Raw genomic sequence first — 24,440 nt, 5'->3', positions numbered from 1 at the left:
GAGTTAACTATGGACAATCATGCGATTAATCGAGTTAAATATTTTAATCGTTTGACAGCACTAATATATATATATATATATATATATATATATATATATATATATATATATATATATATATATATATATATATATATATTACTACCAGTCGACTATCTGCAAATTTTGGCCAATCAAAGTCGACTATACAAATCCTTAGTCGGGGACAGGCCTAGTATACACACACGCACGCATGCATGCATAATATGCATATATTGTAACTCTTTGATGCACAAACACATAGAACAACAATGTGCATGTACACAAAAGAAGTGCTTACTGTACAACACAGTATAAATAAATAAATGCAGGTATGCACTGTATATCAAGTCATTGGTGACGTTCGGTAGCAAATCTGGTAGATGGAAAATAGTCATTCCAGTAAAAACGCACCGTGGTCAGAGACACGACTGTGGAAAACATCACCACTGTGTGTGTGTACCGTCAATATTTCATCATCTGGGGGCCCGATATCTTCATTCAATAGCAATCATTTTCTGTTTTCCAACATTCCATTATGGAACAGGATGGTAGCCCCCCCCCCCTCTGCTCCTCCTGCTCCAGATTTAATCTCTGATCAATAGCGCCTTCAACTCTCTCTCTGTTGTGAGAGCTACTGAAGCTCAGGGGCGCCCTCTGCTGGCTGCTCCACAACGGGTTGTTTGTGTGCGCGCGTGTGTGTGTGTGTGTCTTTTTTAAATGTCAAGGTAGATAGTATCCCCCATCTTTTTTCTTTGATGCTGCTTCCAACACCTAGAAATTCTGGAATGTCCTCCGACTGACTCTGAAGCTGAAGGTTATTCCTTCTCATGCTATATCTGTATGTCATGTATGTCATAAATGTCATGATGAATTGAAAATGGGGGACCCTGATGTAAACAAGACGAAAGTCTTTCTCTGGTCTGCATCCCCTTAACAATTGTGTGTATTGAGCCGTACTGTATTGTACCCATGATCTGTTAATAAAGTTTTCAATCAATCAATCAATCAATGCTGCATTTAAAAGAATGTCACATTCAGATTTGTTATTGATCATTCTTATTTATTGTGCCTATATATGTATGAAATCGCTGATAAACTGTGTCTTTGTTTTGTGAGCTCGTCGTCGTTGTAAATGAGGGTAACCTCGGTGTCTCACGAGTTGAAATAAAGGTTTGAAATGAAATAAAATAAAATATGATATTACATATAATGTTCTATAATCTTTACCGTGCATAATTCCTTCATCCTTCCATCCTTGCTCTTGTTTACCCGTTTCTCTCCTTTCTCCCTCCATCTTTTCATTCCTCACCTCCTTCGGTCCCTCCTATCCTTCACTAATTGGTTCCTCGTTTTCCTTAAGACAACGTGTCAATCACGACTGGGTTAGGTGACAACAAACACGGGAGACAATAACCCTTGTAACTAGGGATGTCCGATATCATCGGTCTACCAATATTATCGGCCGATATCGGCATTAAAATGTGATATCGGAAAATATCGGTATCGGTTTTCAAAAAAGATTTTTTTTTTTTACATTTCTATAGAAATGATGTCCGATATTATCGGCCTACCGATATTATCGGCCGATATCGGCATTAAAATGTAATATCGGTTGATATCGGTATCGGAAATTAAGAGTTGGACAATATCGGTATAGGTAAAAAAGCCAATATCGAGCATCCCTACTTGTGACATATCTGTAGAGATACTATACCTGTATCACTGTACACATATTAATACTATATCTATATCTGTACATCTGACTAGCACTATTACTCAGTAGTACTCATTTATATATTTTATACCCAGTACATTGTACTGTACTGGGTATAAAGTACATCACCTGTACATTGTATATTACTGTTGCACTTTACGGTTACATTTGCACTCTGGTTGGATGCCAAACTTATTTTCACTTATGCTGCATGATGACAATACATTTTAATCTAATCTAATCTAGGGAAGCTACCGTCTCTCCCCTATTCTAGGCCGACGTTCTCCCGACACTAAACATCTCATTCAACACCAGCTCACCGGTGGATCCGAAGTTTCAAATGAAACAAAGAAAGTCTGTCTCCTCTTTTGACCTCCATCTCTCCAGAGGTAGTCTCTCGGTGAAACCGTTTTATTACGAGTCAGAAGGCTCATATTGCATTTAGATATAGCTTTTCCTTACGTGGCGAGTACACAGATGTCAGTATATGGAGGAAAACAACTCCTTGGTGTTATATTCCCCCAATAACAAGCCATTGAGGTGAAAGCTGAGAGCAGAGGGAGCTGGCGGAGTGGCAGGAGCTTCATGCCCGTTCGGTTACAGACCCTCACCTGCACCTTTGTTTACACAGTCTTTTTCTCTCATATTTTTATATTCAGAGTAGGGCTGGGCGATGAAACGATAACGATAATTATCACGATATATTTTGATAATCGATAATAAAAATGATTTGTATTGTGACCTGCAACAGGGCAGCTTTAAAACCAGACTTTTTTTTTTCTTTAGAATACTGTTTTGGAGTCTACATTTTTGTATTTTTTTGGTAAGAATATAGGACAGGCACATATATAAGCACTATGCTTCAGTCTGTACCTTTTCAGTCACTGTAAAAATCAAATATTGATAAATGATGGTGTATATTGTATTGTGTGAGATGATGACTGACAAAATAAACTACTACTACTTGTCTTTCTTGCCTGCAACTTAAAGTAATGGCTTTGCTTGTCCAAATGACAATACTGACCAAATTGAGATTTATTTTTCTCTTGTCCATTTATTTTGTTTGCTTTCTAATTTAAAATACAGTTTGAAACCGTCGGTACACAGTAGGCTATGTGTGCTAGCAGAGCTAGTCTCCAGTCACGAGTCACGGTGCACATGTGCGGTGGTTTGTCCACCAAAAAAGCACCAAAAGATAGAAAAGAAACTAGCAGAGCCAGAACTGTTCAACTCCCCTGGAGCCACAGACAGCTTGGTACCTTAAAAAGATGTGAATTCTGTGTCAACGAGGAAACTATTTGATGGGTATTGATAAGGGCTGAACGATGTGCTGGTTATTGATTAGGGCTGAACGATTTTTGGTGGGTATTGATTAGGGCTGAACAATTTGGGGAAAAGATTGTGATAGATATTATCATTTGCGATATTAGAGGGAATGGTAGAGAGAGAGATGGGAGTGTGTGAGAGAGAGAGGGAGGGCGAGAGTGTGAGAGAGAGATGGGAGAGAGAGATGGGAAAGCGTATGAGAGTGTGTGTATGAGAAGAGAGCGATGAGAGAGTGTATGAGAGAGAGATTGTATGAGAAGATGAGTCCACTATTATCCCTGTACCCAAAAAATCCAAGCCTGCTTGCCTCAACGACTACCGCCCTGTAGCTCTCACCTCCATAGCCATGAAGTGCTTTGAGAAGCTAGTAAAGGGCTACATCTGCTCCTCCCTCCCCATCAACATGGACCCCCTGCAATTTGCATACCGCCCCAACAGGTCCACGGAGGACGCCATATCCCATGTGCTGCACACAGCAGCATCACACCTGGACAAGAGGCAGGGGAACTATGTGAGAATGCTATTCATCGACTACAGCTCGGCATTCAATACCATAGTCCCCTCCATACTCATAGCCAAGCTCAGGGACCTGGGCTTGGGCTATGACCTCTGCCAGTGGGTCTTGGACTTCCTGACTGGCAGACCCCAGGTGGTGAGAGCAGGCAACTGCACCTCCTCATCCATCACCCTCAACATAGGGGCCCCCCAGGGCTGTGTTCTGAGTCCCCTCCTCTACTCCCTGTACACACACGACTGTGTGGCTCAGCGGAGTAGCAATACAATCGTCAAATTTGCTGACGACACAGTGGTGGTGGGCCTGATCTCTGCCAACGACGAGAGGGCCTACCTGGAAGAGGTCAAGGTCCTGGCGGGATGGTGCCAGGAAAACAGCCTCTCCCTGAACGTCAGCAAAACAAAGGAGATGATTGTGGACTTCAGGAGGTCGGGGGTCAAGGACTACAGCCCCCTCAGCATCGACGGGGCACCGGTTGAGAGAGTCAACAGCTTCAAGTACCTCGGAGCCCACATATCCGAGGACTTGAAATGGACCATACACATTAACAGTGTGGTGAAGAAGGCACGACAACGCCTCTACTTCCTCAGGCGCCTAAGGAAGTTCCAAGTCAGCCAGAAGATCCTTAAGAACTTCTACTCATGTACAATAGAGAGCATCTTGACCGGCAACATCACCTCCTGGTTTGGGAATAGCACTGCAAAAGACCAAAGCAGACTACAAAGAGTGACACGTTCAGCCGAACGCACAATCGGAGGGGGGCTCCCCACCCTCCAGAACATTTACTACAAGCGTTGCAAGGGGAAGGCTAAGAGAATTATTAAGGACTCGAGCCACCCGAACAACTGCCTCTTTGAACTGCTGCCGTCAGGCAAGCGATACAGGAGTCTCAAGGCGAGCACAGAAAGACTCAGAAGTAGCTTCTATCCCCAGGCCATCAGGCTGCTAAACGAACAATGAATGAACACTACACAACAACAACCACCAAACACACATAGCACACACATCCACACGCACACACTCACTTTAAACAAACACACTGTAGCACCCACTACACACACTTTATAGCACACACCCACTTTAAACAAACACACTGTAGCACCCACTCCCCACACTTTATATTTATGGATGAAGGATTGCACTACAACTCGTACACCTTACTGTAAATTGTACCAAAAATTGTACCTCATCCCATTTCTGCTTTGCACTAGATAGTACTGTACATTAGTACACTGCATAGTTGTGTATTGTATATTATATGGTAACTCAGAACATTGTACATATGTCTATACCGAACAACTGTGACCTCATTTTCTTCTTCTAAATTCATGCTATATTATGTTATTATGTTATTTGATACTATCTTGTTTAGCACAGTCTCTGGAGCGCAACAGTAAGAAGCATTTTGTATGAAAGTATTCTGTACTTCTGTATGACAACTATTAAAGAACTTGAAGAACTTGAACTTGAAGAGAGAGATGAGTGTATGAGAGAGAGAGAGAGTATGAGAGTGTGTGTTTGAGAGTATGAGTGTATGAGAGAGAGTATGAGAGAGAGTGTGTGTTTGAGAGAGTATGAGTGTGAGAGGAGAGAGAGTATGAGAAGAGAGAGAGAGTGTGTAAGAAGAGAGAGAGAGAGAGAGAGAGAGAGAGAGAGAGAGAGAGAGAGAGAGAGAGAGAGAGAGAGAGAGAGAGAGAGAGAGAGAGAGAGGGAGAGAGATGAGAGAAATAATGCTATAATAAAATGCTCAGCAACACAGTGTAAAACACACAGCAGCAGTGGAATAGAATAGAATCCTAGTTGGTAACTAGAGGTCTGACGTCTCCTTCACGTCTCCTGCATGAAGTGGACAGCAGGCCTGCGCCCTCAGAGTCCATTAGTTGATGAATTGCTTGGTTTCCAACCCTAATGCGTTGAAGAAAATGTTATTGATCGCAGGGCCCTTTTATTTATTTTTATTTTTTTACCCCAACTGCCTCCCATAGCTTTAGACATGTGTGTTTACGTTCTTGGATCACTCTGACGCGAAGACCGGGAGAATAACGAATGAATGAATGTTATAACAATGAAACTGCGCTGACTTTTGGATTAAACAAGAGTTGTATAAACGATGCCACCCACCCACCCCCTCCTAATGTACAGTTTCCTCCCCCTCGTATGTATATATTTCCTGTTAGGATCTCTGTTTAACACTACTGTATATTTGCATATCTTGTATGTCACAAATGCAACAGTACTGTATATCTGTATGTCATGTATGTCATAAATGTCATGATATATATCTGTATGTCATGTATGTCATAAATGTCATGATTAGATTAGATTAGATGATTAGATTTGATTTTTATATCTGTATGTTGTGTATGTCATATATGTTATGATGAATTGAAAATGGGGGACCCTGATGTAAACAAGACAAAAGTCTTTCTCTGGTCTGCATCCCCTTAACAATTGTGTGTATTGAGTTGTACTGTACTGTACCCATTCTGCAATCTGTTAATAAAGTTTTCAATCAATCAATCAATCAATGCAGCGATGAGCGGTCTTTCCCGGCAGAGCCACGAGTACTAAGTAATGCTGTGCGGATCCAGTTACGCAATACTTGATTAACCATTTCACTACCACACTACAGAAGGTTGACCTTTTCACTGCCACACTGTCACAACACCACCTCCTCCACCACCACCTCCTTCTACCCTTCAAGTACACTATTCTACCCTTCAAGTGCACTATTCTACCCTTCAAGTGCACTATTCGACCCCTCAAGTGCACTATTCTCCCCTTCAAGTACACTATTCTACCCTTCAAGTACAATATTATACCCTTCAAGTGCAATATTCTACCCTTCAAGTGCACTATTCTACCCTTCAAGTGCAATATTCTACCCTTCAAGTGCACTATTCTACCCTTCAAGTGCACTATTTTACCCTTCAAGTGCACTATTCTACCCTTCAAGTACAATATTCTACCCTTCAAGTGCACTATTCTACCCTTCAAGTGCACTATTCTACCCTTCAAGTGCACCGTTCTACCCTTCAAGTGCACTATTCTACCCTTCAAGTGCACTATTCTACCCTTCAAGTGCAATATTCTACCCTTCAAGCGCACCGTTCTACCCTTCAAGTGCACTATTCTACCCTTCAAGCGCACCGTTCTACCCTTCAAGTGCACTATTCTACCCTTCAAGTACAATATTCTACCCTTCAAGTACACTATTCTACCCTTCAAGTGCACTATTCTACGCTTCAAGTGCACTATTCTACCCTTCAAGTGCACCGTTCTACCCTTCAAGGGCACTATTCTCCCCTTCAAGTGCACTATTCTACCCCTCAAGTGCACTAGTCTACCCTTCAAGTGCACTATTCTACCCTTCAAGTACACTATTCTACCCTTCAAGTGCACTATTCTACCCTTCAAGTGCACTATTCTACCCCTCAAGTGGTGCACTATTCTCCCCTTCAAGTATACTATTCTACCCTTCAAGTACAATATTCTACTCTTCAAGTGCACTATTCTACCCTTCAAGTGCACTATTCTACCCTTCAAGTGCAATATTCTACCCTTCAAGTGCACTATTCTACCCTTCAAGTGCACTATTTTACCCTTCAAGTGCACTATTCTACCCTTCAAGTACAATATTCTACCCTTCAAGTGCACTATTCTACCCTTCAAGTGCACTATTCTACCCTTCAAGTGCACCGTTCTACCCTTCAAGTGCACTATTCTACCCTTCAAGTGCAATATTCTACCCTTCAAGCACACCGTTCTACCCTTCAAGTGCACTATTCTACCCTTCAAGCACACCGTTCTACCCTTCAAGTGCACTATTCTACCCTTCAAGTACAATATTCTACCCTTCAAGTACACTATTCTACCCTTCAAGTGCACTATTCTACCCTTCAAGTGCACTATTCCAACCCTAATGCGTTGAAGAAAATGTTATTGATCGCAGGGCCCTTTTATTTATTTTTTATTTTTTACCCCAACTGCCTCCCATAGCTTTAGACATGTGTGTGTTTACGTTCTTGGATCACTCTGACGCGAAGACCGGGAGAATAACGAATGAATGAATGTTATAACAATGAAACTGCGCTGACTTTTGGATTAAACAAGAGTTGTATAAACGATGGCACCCACCCACCCCCTCCTAATGTACAGTTTCCTCCCCCTCGTATGTATATATTTCCTGTTAGGATCTCTGTTTAACACTACTGTATATTTGCATATCTTGTATGTCACAAATGCAACAGTACTGTATGTCATGTATGTCATAAATGTCATGATATATATCTGTATGTCATGTATGTCATAAATGTCATGATTAGATTAGATTAGATGATTAGATTTGATTTTTATATCTGTATGTTGTGATGATGAATTGAAAATGGGGGACCCTGATGTAAACAAGACAAAAGTCTTTCTCTGGTCTGCATCCCCTTAACAATTGTGTGTATTGAGTTGTACTGTACTGTACCCATTCTGCAATCTGTTAATAAAGTTTTCAATCAATCAATCAATCAATGCAGCGATGAGCGGTCTTTCCCGGCAGAGCCACGAGTACTAAGTAATGCTGCGCGGGTCCAGTTACGCAATACTTGATTAACCATTTCACTACCACACTACAGAAGGTTAACCTTTTCACTGCCACACTGTCACAACACCACCTCCTCCACCACTACTTCCTTCTACCCTTCAAGTACACTATTCTACCCTTCAAGTGCACTATTCTACCCTTCAAGTGCACTATTCGACCCCTCAAGTGCACTATTCTCCCCTTCAAGTACACTATTCTACCCTTCAAGTACAATATTATACCCTTCAAGTGCAATATTATACCCTTCAAGTGCACTATTCTACCCTTCAAGTGCAATATTCTACCCTTCAAGTGCACTATTCTACCCTTCAAGTGCACTATTTTACCCTTCAAGTGCACTATTCTACCCTTCAAGTACAATATTCTACCCTTCAAGTGCACTATTCTACCCTTCAAGTGCACCGTTCTACCCTTCAAGTGCACTATTCTACCCTTCAAGCGCACTATTCTACCCTTCAAGTGCAATATTCTACCCTTCAAGCGCACCGTTCTACCCTTCAAGTGCACTATTCTACCCTTCAAGCGCACCGTTCTACCCTTCAAGTGCACTATTCTACCCTTCAAGTACAATATTCTACCCTTCAAGTACACTATTCTACCCTTCAAGTGCACTATTCTACCCTTCAAGTGCACTATTCTACCCTTCAAGTGCACCGTTCTACCCTTCAAGGGCACTATTCTCCCCTTCAAGTGCACTATTCTACCCCTCAAGTGCACTAGTCTACCCTTCAAGTGCACTATTCTACCCTTCAAGTACACTATTCTACCCGTCAAGTGCACTATTCTACCCTTCAAGTGCACTATTCTACCCCTAAAGTGCACTATTCTCCCCTTCAAGTACACTATTCTACCCTTCAAGTACAATATTCTACCCTTCAAGTGCACTATTCTACCCTTCAAGTGCACTATTCTACCCTTCAAGTGCAATATTATACCCTTCAAGTGCACTATTCTACCCTTCAAGTGCACTATTTTACCCTTCAAGTGCACTATTCTACCCTTCAAGTACAATATTCTACCCTTCAAGTGCACTATTCTACCCTTCAAGTGCACTATTCTACCCTTCAAGTGCACCGTTCTACCCTTCAAGTGCACTATTCTACCCTTCAAGTGCACTATTCTACCCTTCAAGTGCAATATTCTACCCTTCAAGCACACAGTTCTACCCTTCAAGTGCACTATTCTACCCTTCAAGCGCACCGTTCTACCCTTCAAGTGCACTATTCTACCCTTCAAGTACAATATTCTACCCTTCAAGTACACTATTCTACCCTTCAAGTGCACTATTCTACCCTTCAAGGGCACTATTCTCCCCTTCAAGTGCACTATTCTACCCCTCAAGTGCACTAGTCTACCCTTCAAGTGCACTATTCTACCCTTCAAGTACACTATTCTACCCGTCAAGTGCACTATTCTACCCTTCAAGTGCACTATTCTACCCATAAAGTGCACTATTCTCCCCTTCAAGTACACTATTCTACCCTTCAAGTACAATATTCTACCCTTCAAGTGCACTATTCTACCCTTCAAGTGCACTATTCTACCCTTCAAGTGCAATATTATACCCTTCAAGTGCACTATTCTACCCTTCAAGTGCACTATTTTACCCTTCAAGTGCACTATTCTACCCTTCAAGTACAATATTCTACCCTTCAAGTGCACTATTCTACCCTTCAAGTGCACTATTCTACCCTTCAAGTGCACCGTTCTACCCTTCAAGTGCACTATTCTACCCTTCAAGTGCACTATTCTACCCTTCAAGTGCAATATTCTACCCTTCAAGCACACCGTTCTACCCTTCAAGTGCACTATTCTACCCTTCAAGCGCACCGTTCTACCCTTCAAGTGCACTATTCTACCCTTCAAGTACAATATTCTACCCTTCAAGTACACTATTCTACCCTTCAAGTGCACTATTCTACCCTTCAAGTGCACTATTCTACCCTTCAAGTACACTATTCTACCCATGTCATAAATGTCATGATTAGATTAGATTAGATGATTAGATTTGATTTTTATATCTGTATGTTGTGATGATGAATTGAAAATGGGGGACCCTGATGTAAACAAGACAAAAGTCTTTCTCTGGTCTGCATCCCCTTAACAATTGTGTGTATTGAGTTGTACTGTACTGTACCCATTCTGCAATCTGTTAATAAAGTTTTCAATCAATCAATCAATCAATGCAGCGATGAGCGGTCTTTCCCGGCAGAGCCACGAGTACTAAGTAATGCTGCGCGGGTCCAGTTACGCAATACTTGATTAACCATTTCACTACCACACTACAGAAGGTTAACCTTTTCACTGCCACACTGTCACAACACCACCTCCTCCACCACTACCTCCTTCTACCCTTCAAGTACACTATTCTACCCTTCAAGTGCACTATTCTACCCTTCAAGTGCACTATTCGACCCCTCAAGTCCACTATTCTCCCCTTCAAGTACACTATTCTACCCTTCAAGTACAATATTATACCCTTCAAGTGCAATATTATACCCTTCAAGTGCACTATTCTACCCTTCAAGTGCAATATTCTACCCTTCAAGTGCACTATTCTACCCTTCAAGTGCACTATTTTACCCTTCAAGTGCACTATTCTACCCTTCAAGTACAATATTCTACCCTTCAAGTGCACTATTCTACCCTTCAAGTGCACTATTCTACCCTTCAAGTGCACCGTTCTACCCTTCAAGTGCACTATTCTACCCTTCAAGCGCACTATTTTACCCTTCAAGTGCAATATTCTACCCTTCAAGCGCACCGTTCTACCCTTCAAGTGCACTATTCTACCCTTCAAGCGCACCGTTCTACCCTTCAAGTGCACTATTCTACCCTTCAAGTACAATATTCTACCCTTCAAGTACACTATTCTACCCTTCAAGTGCACTATTCTACCCTTCAAGTGCACTATTCTACCCTTCAAGTGCACCGTTCTACCCTTCAAGGGCACTATTCTCCCCTTCAAGTGCACTATTCTACCCCTCAAGTGCACTAGTCTACCCTTCAAGTGCACTATTCTACCCTTCAAGTACACTATTCTACCCTTCAAGTGCACTATTCTACCCCTAAAGTGCACTATTCTCCCCTTCAAGTACACTAGTCTACCCTTCAAGTACAATATTCTACCCTTCAAGTGCACTATTCTACCCTTCAAGTGCACTATTCTACCCTTCAAGTGCAATATTATACCCTTCAAGTGCACTATTCTACCCTTCAAGTGCACTATTTTACCCTTCAAGTGCACTATTCTACCCTTCAAGTACAATATTCTACCCTTCAAGTGCACTATTCTACCCTTCAAGTGCACTATTCTACCCTTCAAGTGCACCGTTCTACCCTTCAAGTGCACTATTCTACCCTTCAAGTGCACTATTCTACCCTTCAAGTGCAATATTCTACCCTTCAAGCACACCGTTCTACCCTTCAAGTGCACTATTCTACCCTTCAAGCGCACCGTTCTACCCTTCAAGTGCACTATTCTACCCTTCAAGTACAATATTCTACCCTTCAAGTACACTATTCTACCCTTCAAGTGCACTATTCTACCCTTCAAGTGCACTATTCTACCCTTCAAGTACACTATTCTACCCTTCAAGTGCACCATTCTACCCTTCAAGTACACTATTATACCCTTCAAGTGCACTATTCTACCCTTCAAGTGCACAATTCTACCCTTCAAGTGCAATATTCTACCCTTCAAGTGCACTATTCTACCCTTCAAGTGCACTATTCTACCCTTCAAGTGCACCATTCTACCCTTCAAGTACACTATTCTACCCTTCAAGTGCAGTATTCTACCCTTCAAGTGCACTATTCTACCCTTCAAGTGCACCATTCTACCCTTCAAGTACACTATTCTACCCTTCAAGTGCACTATTCTACCCTTCAAGTGCACTATTCTACCCTTCAAGTGCACCATTCTACCCTTCAAGTACACTATTCTACCCTTCAAGTACACTATTCTCCCCTTCAAGTGCACTATTATACCCTTCAAGTACACTATTCTACCCTTCAAGTGCAATATTCTACCCTTCAAGTGCACCATTCTACCCTTCAAGTACACTATTCTACCCTTCAAGTGCAATATTCTACCCTTTGAGTACACTATTCTACCCTTCAAGTACACTATTCTCCCCTTCAAGTGCACTATTCTACCCTTCAAGTACACTATTATACCCTTCAAGTGCACTATTCTACCCTTCAAGTGCACCATTCTACCCTTCAAGTAGTTCAAGTTCAAGTTCAAGTTCTTTAATAGTTGTCATACAGAAGTACAGAATACTTTCATACAAAATGCTTCTTACTGTTACGCTCCAGAGACTGTGCTAGACAAGATAGTATCAAATAACATAATAACATAATATAGCATGAATTTAGAAGAAGAAAATTAGGTCACAGTGTTCGGTATAGACATATGTACAATGTTCTGAGTTACCATATAATATACAATACACAATACTATGCAGTGTACTAATGTACAGTACTATCTAGTGCAAAGCAGAAATGGGATGAGGTACAATTTTAGGTACAATTTACAGTAAGGTGTACGAGTTGTAGTGCAATCCTTCATCCATAAATATAAAGTGTGGGGAGTGGGTGCTACAGTGTGTTTGTTTAAAGTGGGTGTGTGCTATAAGTGTGTGGAGTGGGTGCTACAGTGTGTTTGTTTAAAGTGAGTGTGTGCGTGTGGATGTGTGTGCTATGTGCGTTTGGTGGTTGTTGTTGTGTAGTGTTCATTCATTGTTCGTTTAGCAGCCTGATGGCCTGGGGATAGAAGCTACTTCTGAGTCTTTCTGTGCTCGCCTTGAGACTCCTGTATCGCTTGCCTGACCGCAGCAGTTCGAAGAGGCAGTTGTTCGGGTGACTGGAGTCTTTAATGATTCTCTTAGCCTTGCCCTTGCAACGCTTGTAGTAAATGTTCTGGAGGGTGGGGCGCCCCCCTCCAATTGTGCGTTCGGCTGAACGTGTCACTCTTTGTAGTCTGCTTTGGTCTTTTGCAGTGCTATTCCCAAACCAGGAGGTGATGTTGCCGGTCAAGATGCTCTCTATTGTACATGAGTAGAAGTTCTTAAGGATCTTCTGGCTGACTTGGAACTTCCTTAGGCGCCTGAGGAAGTAGAGGCGTTGTCGTGCCTTCTTCACCACACTGTTAATGTGTGTGGTCCATGTCAATTCCTCGGATATGTAGGCTCCGAGGTACTTGAAGCTGTTGACTCTCTCAACCGGTGCCCCGTCGATGCTGAGGGGGCTGTAGTCCTTGACCCCCGACCTCCTGAAGTCCACAATCATCTCCTTTGTTTTGCTGACGTTCAGGGAGAGGCTGTTTTCCTGGCACCATCCCGCCAGGACCTTGACCTCTTCCAGGTAGGCCCTCTCGTCGTTGGCAGAGATCAGGCCCACCACCACTGTGTCGTCAGCAAATTTGACGATTGTATTGCTACTCCGCTGAGCCACACAGTCGTGTGTGTACAGGGAGTAGAGGAGGGGACTCAGAACACAGCCCTGGGGGGCCCCTATGTTGAGGGTGATGGATGAGGAGGTGCAGTTGCCTGCTCTCACCACCTGGGGTCTGCCAGTCAGGAAGTCCAAGACCCACTGGCAGTACACTATTCTACCCTTTAAGTGCAGTATTCTACCCTTCAAGTGCACTATTCTACCATTCAAGTGCACCATTCTACCCTTCAAGTACACTATTTTACCCTTCAAGTACACTATTCTACCCTTCAAGTGCACTATTCTACCCTTCAAGTGCCCTATTCTACCCTGCACTATTCTACCCTTCAAGTGCACTATTCTACCCTTCAAGTACAATATTCTACCCTTCAAGTGCACTATTCTACCCTTCAAGTGCACTATTCTACCCCTCAAGTGCACTATTCTACCCTTCAAGTGCACTATTCTACCCTTCAAGTACACTATTCTACCCTTCAAATGCACTATTCTACCCTTCAATTGCACGATTCTACCCCTCAAGTGCACTATTCTCCCCTTCAAGTACACTATTCTACCCTTCAAGTACAATATTCTACCCTTCAAGTGCACTATTCTACCCTTCAAGTACACTATTCTACCCTTCAAGTGCAGTATTCTACCCTTCAAGTGCACTATTCTACCCTTCAAGTGCACCATTCTACCCTTCAAGTACACTATTCTACCCTTCAAGTACACTATTCTACCCTTCAAGTGCACTATTCTACCCTTCAAGTGCACTATTCTACCCTTCAAGTGCACCATTCTACCCTTCAAGTACACTATTCTACCCTTCAAGTACACTATTCTCCCCTTCAAGTGCACCATTCTACCCTTCAAGTACACGATTCTACCCTTCAAGTGCAATATTCTACCCTTCAAGTGCACCATTCTACCCTTCAAGTACACTATTCTACCCTTCAAGTGCAATATTCTACCCTTCAAGTACACTATTCTACCCTTCAAGTACACTATTCTCCCCTTCAAGTGCACTATTCTACCCTTCAAGTACACTATTATACCCTTCAAGTGCACTATTCTACCCTTCAAGTGCACCATTCTACCCTTCAAGTACACTATTCTACCCTTTAAGTGCAGTATTCTACCCTTCAAGTGCACCATTCTACCCTTCAAGTACACTATTCTACCCTTCAAGTGCACTATTCTACCCTTCAAGTGCACTATTATACCCTGCACTATTCTACCCTTCAAGTGCACTATTCTACCCTTCAAGTGCACCATTCTACCCTTCAAGTACACTATTATACCCTTCAAGTGCACTATTCTACACTTCAAGTGCACCATTCTACCCTTCAAGTACACTATTCTACCCTTCAAGTGCACTATTCTACCCTTCAAGTGCACTATTATACCCTGCACTATTCTACCCTTCAAGTGCACTATTCTACCCTTCAAGTACACTATTCTCCCCTTCAAGTGCACTATTCTACCCTTCAAGTACAATATTCTACCCTTCAAGTGCACTATTCTACCCTTCAAGTGCACTATTCTACCCTTCAAGTGCACTATTCTCCCCTTCAAGTGCACTATGCTACCCCTCAAGTGCACTATTCTACCCTTCAAGTGCACTATTCTACCCTTCAAGTACACTATCCTACTCTTCAAATGCACTATTCTACCCTTCAAGTGCACTATTCTACCCTTCAAGTACACTATTCTACCCTTCAAGTGCACTATTCTACCCTTCAAGTGCACCATTCTACCCTTCAAGTGCACTATTCTACCCTTCAAGTGCACTATTCTACCCTTCAAGTGCAATATTCTACCCTTCAAGTGCACTATTCTACCCTTCAAGTGCAATATTCGACCCTTCAAGCGCACCGTTCTACCCTTCAAGTGCACTATTCTACCCTTCAAGCGCACCGTTCTACCCTTCAAGTGCACTATTCTACCCTTCAAGTACACTATTCTACCCTTCAAGTGCACCGTTCTACCCTTCAGTACACTATTCTACCCTTCAAGTGCACTATTCTACCCTTCAAGTACACTATTCTACCCTTCAAGTACACTATTCTACCCTTCAAGTGCATTCTACCCTTCAAGTGCACTATTCTACCCTTCAAGTACACCATTCTACCCTTCAAGTGCACTATTTATTCTACCCTTCAAGTGCACTATTCTACCCTTCAAGTGCACCATTCTACCCTTCAAGTACACTATTCTACTCTTCAAGTACACGATTCTCCCCTTCAAGTGCACTATTCTACCCTTCAAGTACAATATTCTACCCTTCAAGTGCACTATTCTACCCTTCAAGTGCACTATTCTACCCTTCAAGTACACTATTCTACCCTTCAAGTGCACCATTCTACCCTTCAAGTACACTATTCTACCCTTCAAGTGCAATATTCTACCCTTCAAGTGCACCATTCTACCCTTCAAGTACACTATTCTACCCTTCAAGTGCAATATTCTACCCTTCAAGTACACTATTCTACCCTTCAAGTACACTATTCTCCCCTTCAAGTGCACTATTCTACCCTTCAAGTACACTATTCTACCCTTCAACTGCACCATTCTACCCTTCAAGTACACTATTATACCCTTCAAGTGCACTATTCTACCCTTCAAGTGCACCATTCTACCCTTCAAGTACACTATTCTACCCTTCAAGTGCAGTATTCTACCATTCAAGTGCACTATTCTACCCTTCAAGTGCACCATTCTACCCTTCAAGTACACTATTCTACCCTTCAAGTACACTATTCTACCCTTCAAACACTATTCTACCCTTCAAGTGCACTATTCTACCCTTCAAGTGCACTATTCTACCCTTCAAGTACACCATTCTACCCTTCAAGTACACTATTCTACCCTTCAAGTACACTATTCTCCCCTTCAAGTGCACTATTCTACCCTTCAAGTGCACTATTCTACCCTTCAAGTACACTATTCTACCCTTCAAGTACACTATTCTACCCTTCAAGTGCACTATTCTACCCTTCAAGTACACTATTCTACCCTTCAAGTGCACTATTCTACCCTTCAAGTACACTATTCTACCCTTCAAGTGCAATATTCTACCCTTCAAGTGCACTATTCTACCCTTCAAGTGCACTATTCTACCCTTCAAGTGCACCATTCTACCCTTCAAGTACACTATTCTACCCTTCAAGTGCAGTATTCTACCCTTCAAGTGCACTATTCTACCCTTCAAGTGCACCATTCTACCCTTCAAGTACACTATTCTACCCTTCAAGTGCACTATTCTACCCTTCAAGTACACTATTCTACCCTTCAAGTGCACTATTCTACCCTTCAAGTGCACTATTCTACCCTTCAAGTGCACTATTCTACCCTTCAAGTGCACCATTCTACCCTTCAAGTACACTATTCTACCCTTCAAGTACACTATTCTACCCTTCAAGTGCACCATTCTACCCTTCAAGTACACTATTCTACCCTTCAAGTGCACCATTTTACCCTTCAAGTACACTATTCTACCCTTCAAGTACACTATTCTACCCTTCAAGTGCACTATTCTACCATTCAAGTACAATATTCTACCCTTCAAGTGCACCATTCTACCCTTCAAGTACACTATTCTACCCTTCAAGTGCACTATTCTACCCTTCAAGTGCACCATTCTACCCTTCAAGTACACTATTCTACCTTTCAAGTGCACCATTCTACCCTTCAAGTACACTATTCTACCCTTCAAGTGCACTATTCTACCCTTCAAGTGCACTATTCTACCCTTCAAGTCCACTATTCTACCCTTCAAGTGCACTATTCTACCATTCAAGTGCACCATTTTACCCTTCAAGTGAACCATTCTACCCTTCAAGTACACTATTATGCCCTTCAAGTGCACTATTCTAGTCTTCAAGTGCACCATTCTACCCTTCAAGTACACTATTCTACCCTTCAAGTTCAGTATTCTACCCTTCAAGTGCACTATTCTACCCTTCAAGTGCACCATTCTACCCTTCAAGTACACTATTCTACCCTTCAAGTACACTATTCTACCCCTCAAGTGCACTATTCTACCCTTCAAGTGCACTATTCTACCCTTCAAGTGCACCATTCTACCCTTCAAGTACACTATTCTACCCTTCAAGAACACTATTCTCCCCTTCAAGTGCACTATTCTACCCTTCAAGTACAATATTCTACCCTTCAAGTGCACTATTCTACCCTTCAAGTGCACTATTCTACCCTTCAAGTACACTATTCTACCCTTCAAGTGCACTATTCTACCCTTCAAGTACACTATTCTACCCTTCAAGTGCACTATTCTACCCTTCAAGTGCACTATTCTACCCTTCAAGTACACTATTCTACCCTTCAAGTACACTATTCTCCCCTTCAAGTGCACTATTCTACCCTTCAAGTACAATATTCTACCCTTCAAGTGCACTATTCTACCCTTCAAGTGCACTATTCTACCCTTCAAGTGCACTATTCTACCCTTCAAGTGCACCATTCTACCCTTCAAGTACACTATTCTACCCTTCAAGTGCAGTATTCTACCCTTCAAGTGCACTATTCTACCCTTCAAGTACACTATTCTACCCTTCAAGTGCACTATTCTACCCTTCAAGTGCACTATTCTACCCTTCAAGTACACTATTCTACCCTTCAAGTACACTATTCTCCCCTTCAAGTGCACTATTCTACCCTTCAAGTACAATATTCTACCCTTCAAGTGCACTATTCTACCCTTCAAGTGCACTATTCTACCCTTCAAGTGCACTATTCTACCCTTCAAGTGCACCATTCTACCCTTCAAGTACACTATTCTACCCTTCAAGTGCAGTATTCTACCCTTCAAGTGCACTATTCTACCCTTCAAGTGCACCATTCTACCCTTCAAGTACACTATTCTACCCTTCAAGTGCACTATTCTACCCTTCAAGTACACTATTCTACCCTTCAAGTGCACTATTCTACCCTTCAAGTGCACCATTCTACCCTTCAAGTACACTATTCTACCCTTCAAGTACACTATTCTACCCTTCAAGTGCACCATTCTACCCTTCAAGTACACTATTCTACCCCTTCAAGTGCACCATTCTACCCTTCAAGTACACTATTCTACCCTTCAAGTACACTATTCTACCCTTCAAGTGCACTATTCTACCCTTCAAGTGCACCATTCTACCCTTCAAGTACAATATTCTACCCTTCAAGTGCACCATTCTACCCTTCAAGTACACTATTCTACCCTTCAAGTGCACTATTCTACCCTTCAAGTGCACCATTCTACCCTTCAAGTACACTATTCTACCTTTCAAGTGCACCATTCTACCCTTCAAGTACACTATTCTACCCTTCAAGTACACTATTCTACCCTTCAAGTACAATATTCTACCCTTCAAGTGCACTATTCTACCCTTCAAGTACACTATTCTACCCTTCAAGTACACTATTCTACCCTTCAAGTGCATTCTACCCTTCAAGTCCACTATTCTACCCTTCAAGTGCACTATTCTACCCTTCAGGTGCACTATTCTACCCTTCAAGTGCACTATTCTACCCTTCAAGTGCACCATTCTACCATTCAAGTACACTATTCTACCCTTCAAGTGCAGTATTCTACCCTTCAAGTACACTATTCACACCTTCAAGTGCACTATTCTACCCTTCAAGTACAATATTCTACCCTTCAAGTGCACTATTCTACCCTTCAAGTGCACCATTCTACCCTTCAAGTACACTGTTCTACCCTTCAAGTGCACCATTCTACCCTTCAAGTACAATATTCTACCCTTCAAGTACAATATTCTACCCTTCAAGTGCACTATTCTACCCTTCAAGTGCACTATTCTACCCTTCAAGTCCACTATTCTACCCTTCAAGTGCACTATTCTACCCTTCAAGTGCACTATTCTACCCTTCAAGTGCACTATTCTACCCTTCAAATACACTATTCTACCCTTCAAGTGCAATATTCTACCCTTCAAGTGCACTATTCTACCCTTCAAGTGCACTATTCTACCCTTCAAGTGCACTATTCTACCCTTCAAGTGCAATATTCTACCCTTCAAGTGCACTATTCATAAGTGCAATTATCCAGCCACTACTGTCTGACACTGTGATGGTTGTATTGTTGTATATGCTGTATTGTATAGTACTGTTTCTTTTTGATTACTTGTGTTATAGTATCATATTGTATAGTATTGTGACATAGTTTATTTTTGATTACTTGTGTATAGTATCATATTGTATAGTATTGTGACATAGTTTCTTTTTGATTACTTGTGTGTATAGTATCATATTGTATAGTATTGTGACATTGTTTCTTTTTGATTACTTGTGTGTATAGTATCACATTGTATAGTATTGTGAGATAGTTTCTTTTTGATTACTTGTGTGTATAGTATCACATTGTATAGTATTGTGAGATAGTTTCTTTTTGATTACTTGTGTGTATAGTATCACATTGTATAGTATTGTGAGATAGTTTCTTTTTGATTACTTGTGTGTATAGTATCATATTGTATAGTATTGTGATATTATATTTCTTTTTGATTACTTGTGTGAACCAGCACCTGTTCGAGTCCCTAATCTCATTGTACGCAAGTATGATGACAATAAGGTATATTCTATTATATTCTATTCTATTCTATTCTATTCTATTCTATTCTATTCTATTCTATGTACTGTACGTGTAATTTGCTTCTGGTTCCGTTGTAAATAGAACGCCTTGCTCTGAAAATCAATGTACACGCCGTGACGTCAAATGTCCCCGTCCATCGACTTTGGCTCCGGACATCCTGGTGTGGTTTACATGCCGCCCAGACCGGCCCACCCTCGGACCCCCCCCATGCCGCCACCATCACAAACGCGTCACTGTTTGTTGACACCCTGCTCTGTGTGTGCGTAGCCACCACGTCTCACACACACACACACACACACACACACACACACACACACACACACACACACACACACACACACACACACACACACACACACACACACACACACACACACACACACACACACACACACACACACACACAAACACACACACACACACACACACACACACACACAAGCCCACATCGTCCTCCGTGTCCTCCAGATGCCCCCTGGACACGGCGTAAGGAGTGTAAGGAGAGAAAGCGAGAGAGAGAGAGAGAGAGAGAGAGAGAGAGAGAGAGAGAGAGAGAGAGAGAGAGATGAGTGTATGAGAGAGATGAGAGAGGTGAGAGATAGTGTATGAGAGAGAGTATGAGAGTGTATGAGAGAGAGATGAGAGTGTATGAGAGAGAGATGAGCGTGTATGAGAGAGAGTATGAGAGTGTATGAGAGACATGAGAGTGTATGAGAGAGATGAGAGTGTATGAGAGAGAGATGAGCATGTATGAGAGAGAGTATGAGAGTGTATGAGAGAGATGAGAGTGTATGAGAGAGAGATGAGCATGTATGAGAGAGAGTATGAGAGTGTGTGAGAGAGATGAGAGTGTATGAGAGTTCAAGTTTCAAGTTCAAGTTTCTTTAATAGTTGTCATACAGAAGTACAGAATACTTTTATACAAAATGCTTCTTACTGTTACGATCCAGAGACTGTGCAAGACAAGATAAGTATGAAATAAAATAACATAGTATAGCATGTAAATTAGAAGTAAAAAATGAGGTCACAGTGTTCAGTATAGACATATGTACAATGTTCGATGCAGAATAGACGTAACTGAGTTACCATATAATATACAATATACTATGCAGTGTACTAATATACAATACTATATAGTGCAAGGCAGAAATGGGATGAGGTGCAATTTAGGTACAATTTACAGTAGGTGTACGAGTTGTAGTGCAAATCCTTTATCAATAAATATAAAGTGTGTTTGTGTGATCTAAAGTGTGGAGAGTGGGTGCTGCAGTGTGTTGTTTGTTTAAGTGAGTGTGTGCGTGTGGGTGTGTGTGCTGTGTGCATTTGATGGTTGTTGCATAGTGTTTATTGTTCGTTTAGCAGCCTGATGGCCTGGGGATAGAAGCTTCTTCTGAGTCTTTCTGTGCTCGCCTTAAGACTCCGGTATCGCTTGCCTGACCGCAGCAGTTCAAAGAGGCAGTTGTTCGGGTGGCTGGAGTCCTTGATGATTCTCTTAGCCTTCCCCCTGCACCGCTTGTTGTAAATGTTCTGGAGGGTGGGAAGCCCCCCTCCAATTGTGCGTTCGGCTGAACGTGTCACTCTTTGTAGTCTGCTACGATCTTGTGCAGTGCTATTCCCAAACCAGGAGGTGATGTTGCCAGTCAGGATGCTCTCACCTGGAGGATGACCTGACCTGGAGAATCAACACCACGGTGATAGTAAAAAAGGCACAGCAGAGACTCTACTTCCTGAGAGTACTAAGAAACTACCACCTCAGACAAGACCTGCTTGTGTCTTTTTACCGCTGCTCCGTGGAAAGCATCCTCACCTACTGCATAAATGTGTGGTTCCTCAGCTGCACAGCCGCAGAGAGGAAGGCGCTCCAGAGGGTCATCAACTCGGCCCAGAAGATCATCGGCTGCCCCCTCCCCTCACTGGAGGGACTATACAACTCCCGCTGCCTCAAAAAAGCAGTAAAAATACTGAAGGACCCACACCACCCGGGCAACAAGCACCTCGTGCGGCTGCGCTCGGGCAGGCGTTTCAGCGTCATGCCCACCCGGACTAACAGACTAAAGTTTAGTTTTTACTATATGTGCACTAAACTCAGCTAAATTTTAAAACAACAGTCTCCTTGCACCCCCCCCCCCCCCCCCACGCACACGCACACACAACATTAAGAGATAGTGCAATTATATATATTTTATATTCTATACCCCCCTGTTTTATTAATGTTATTTACGCCCCACCCTGTTTTTATATTTAACACTGTGTTTAGGACTGTTTTTATTCTTATTTGACTAGCACCTAGGGTTGCATTTTTTTAATTTCGTTGTAACAACTGTAACAATGACAATAAAGATCTATTCTATTCTATTCTATTCTATTCTATTGTACATGAGTAGAAGTTCCTAAGGATCTTCTGACTGACTTGGAACTTCCTTAGGCGCCTGAGGAAGTAGAGGCGTTGTCGTGCCTTCTTCACAACACTGTCAATGTGTGTGGTCCATGTCAAGTCCTCGGATATGTGGGCTCCGAGGTACTTGAAACTGTTCACTCTCTCAACCGGTGCCCCGTCGATGCTGAGGGGGCTGTAGTCCTTGACCCCCGACCTCCTGAAGTCCACAATCATCTCTTTTGTTTTGCTGACGTTCAGGGAGAGGCAGTTCTCCTGACACCACTGTGACAGATTCTCTACCTCTTCCAGGTAGGCCCTCTCGTCGTTGGCAGAGATCAGGCCCACCACTACTGTGTCATCAGCAAATTTGATGATTGTGTTGTTGTTCCGCTGTGCCACGCAGTCATGTGTGTACAGGGAGTAGAGGAGGGGGCTCAGAACACAGCCATGGGGGGCCCCTATGTTGAGCGTGATGGATGAGGAGGTGCAGTTGCCTGCTCTTACCACCTGGGGTCTGCCCGTCAGGAAGTCCAAGACCCACTGGCAGAGGTCATAGTTCAAGCCCAGGTCCCTGAGCTTGGCTATGAGTTTGGAGGGGACTATGGTATTGAATGCTGAGCTGTAGTCGATGAACAGCATTCTCACATAGTTCCCCTGCCTCTTGTCCAGGTGTGATGCTGCTGTGTGCAGCACATGGGCTATGGCGTCCTCTGTGGACCTGTTGGGGCGATATGCAAATTGCAGGGGGTCCAGGTTGATGGGGAGGGAGGAACAGATGTAGCCCTTCACTAGCTTCTCAAAGCACTTCATGGCTATGGAGGTGAGGGCTACAGGGCGGTAGTCGTTGAGGCAAGCGGGCGTAGATTTTTTGGGTACAGGGATGATGGTGGACTTCTTCAGACAGGTGGGGATGACAGCCTGTTCCAAGGACAGGTTAAAGATGTCAGTGAATACCGGGGCCAGTTGGTCGGCACAGACTTTTAGGACGCGGCCGGGGATGCCGTCCGGTCCTGCTGCCTTCCTGATATTCAATTTTTTAAAGGTCCGCCTCACCTCATGCTCTGTTACCCTGAACACTGAGTCTCCATCAGCAGACCCCCCCCATTGCCGTGGTTTGTAGGCTGGTGTTGTTATTCACAGCCTCAAACCTCGCATAGAAGGAATTGAGATCATTTGCTAAGGAGATGTCACTGTTCAGTTTGAGGGAGGTGCCTTTGTAGTCTGTCATTGTTCTGAGGCCCTGCCACATACCTCTCGAGTCAGCCAGTTCAACTTTATCCCTGTAACGCCGTTTTTCCTCTATTACTGCTCTCCTGACGTTGTATCTTGCCGTCTTGTGTTCTTCCATGTTGCCTGTCGCCAGCCCGGTGTTGTAGGCTGAGGTGCGCACTTTCAGAGCCTCACGGACGGATTTATCTACCCAGGGCTTTTGATTTGGGTATATTCTAATTGTGGTAGAGGGGATTATTTCTTCTACCAGAGTACAGACAAAGTCAAGCAAAGTCAAGCACCGACTTGAGAGTGTATGAGAGAGAGATGAGAGTGTATGAGAGAGAGATGAGCGTGTATGAGAGAGAGTATGAGAGTGTGTGAGAGAGAGATGAGAGTGTATGATAGAGATGAGAGTGTGTGAGAGAGAGATGAGTGTATGAGAGAGAGATGAGTGTATGAGAGAGTATGAGTGTGTGAGAGAGATGAGTGTGTGAGAGAGATGAGAGTGTATGAGAGAGATGAGAGTGTCTGAGAGAGAGATGAGAGTGTATGAGAGAGAGATGAGAGTGTATGAGAGAGAGATGAGTGTATGAGAGAGATGAGAGTGTGTGCGAGAGAGATGCGAGT

The 24,440-nt window shown here is 42.8% G+C and overlaps 1 protein-coding gene across 1 annotated transcript in view; it reads right to left on the bottom strand.

Moving 5' to 3' along the window:
- stk39 (serine threonine kinase 39) overlaps positions 1 to 24,440 on the bottom strand; it is a 166,001-nt gene that overhangs the window by 76,757 nt on the left and 64,804 nt on the right. The gene's annotated exons all lie outside the window — the stretch shown is intronic.

Source organism: Notolepis coatsorum, assembly GCF_963971535.1.
Source record: "Notolepis coatsorum genome assembly, chromosome: 5".
In the NCBI taxonomy this organism is placed as follows: Eukaryota; Metazoa; Chordata; class Actinopteri; order Aulopiformes; family Paralepididae; genus Notolepis; species Notolepis coatsorum.
The sequence above is the reverse complement of the archived record's forward strand: the minus strand, read 5'-3'. Positions and strand labels throughout refer to the sequence as shown.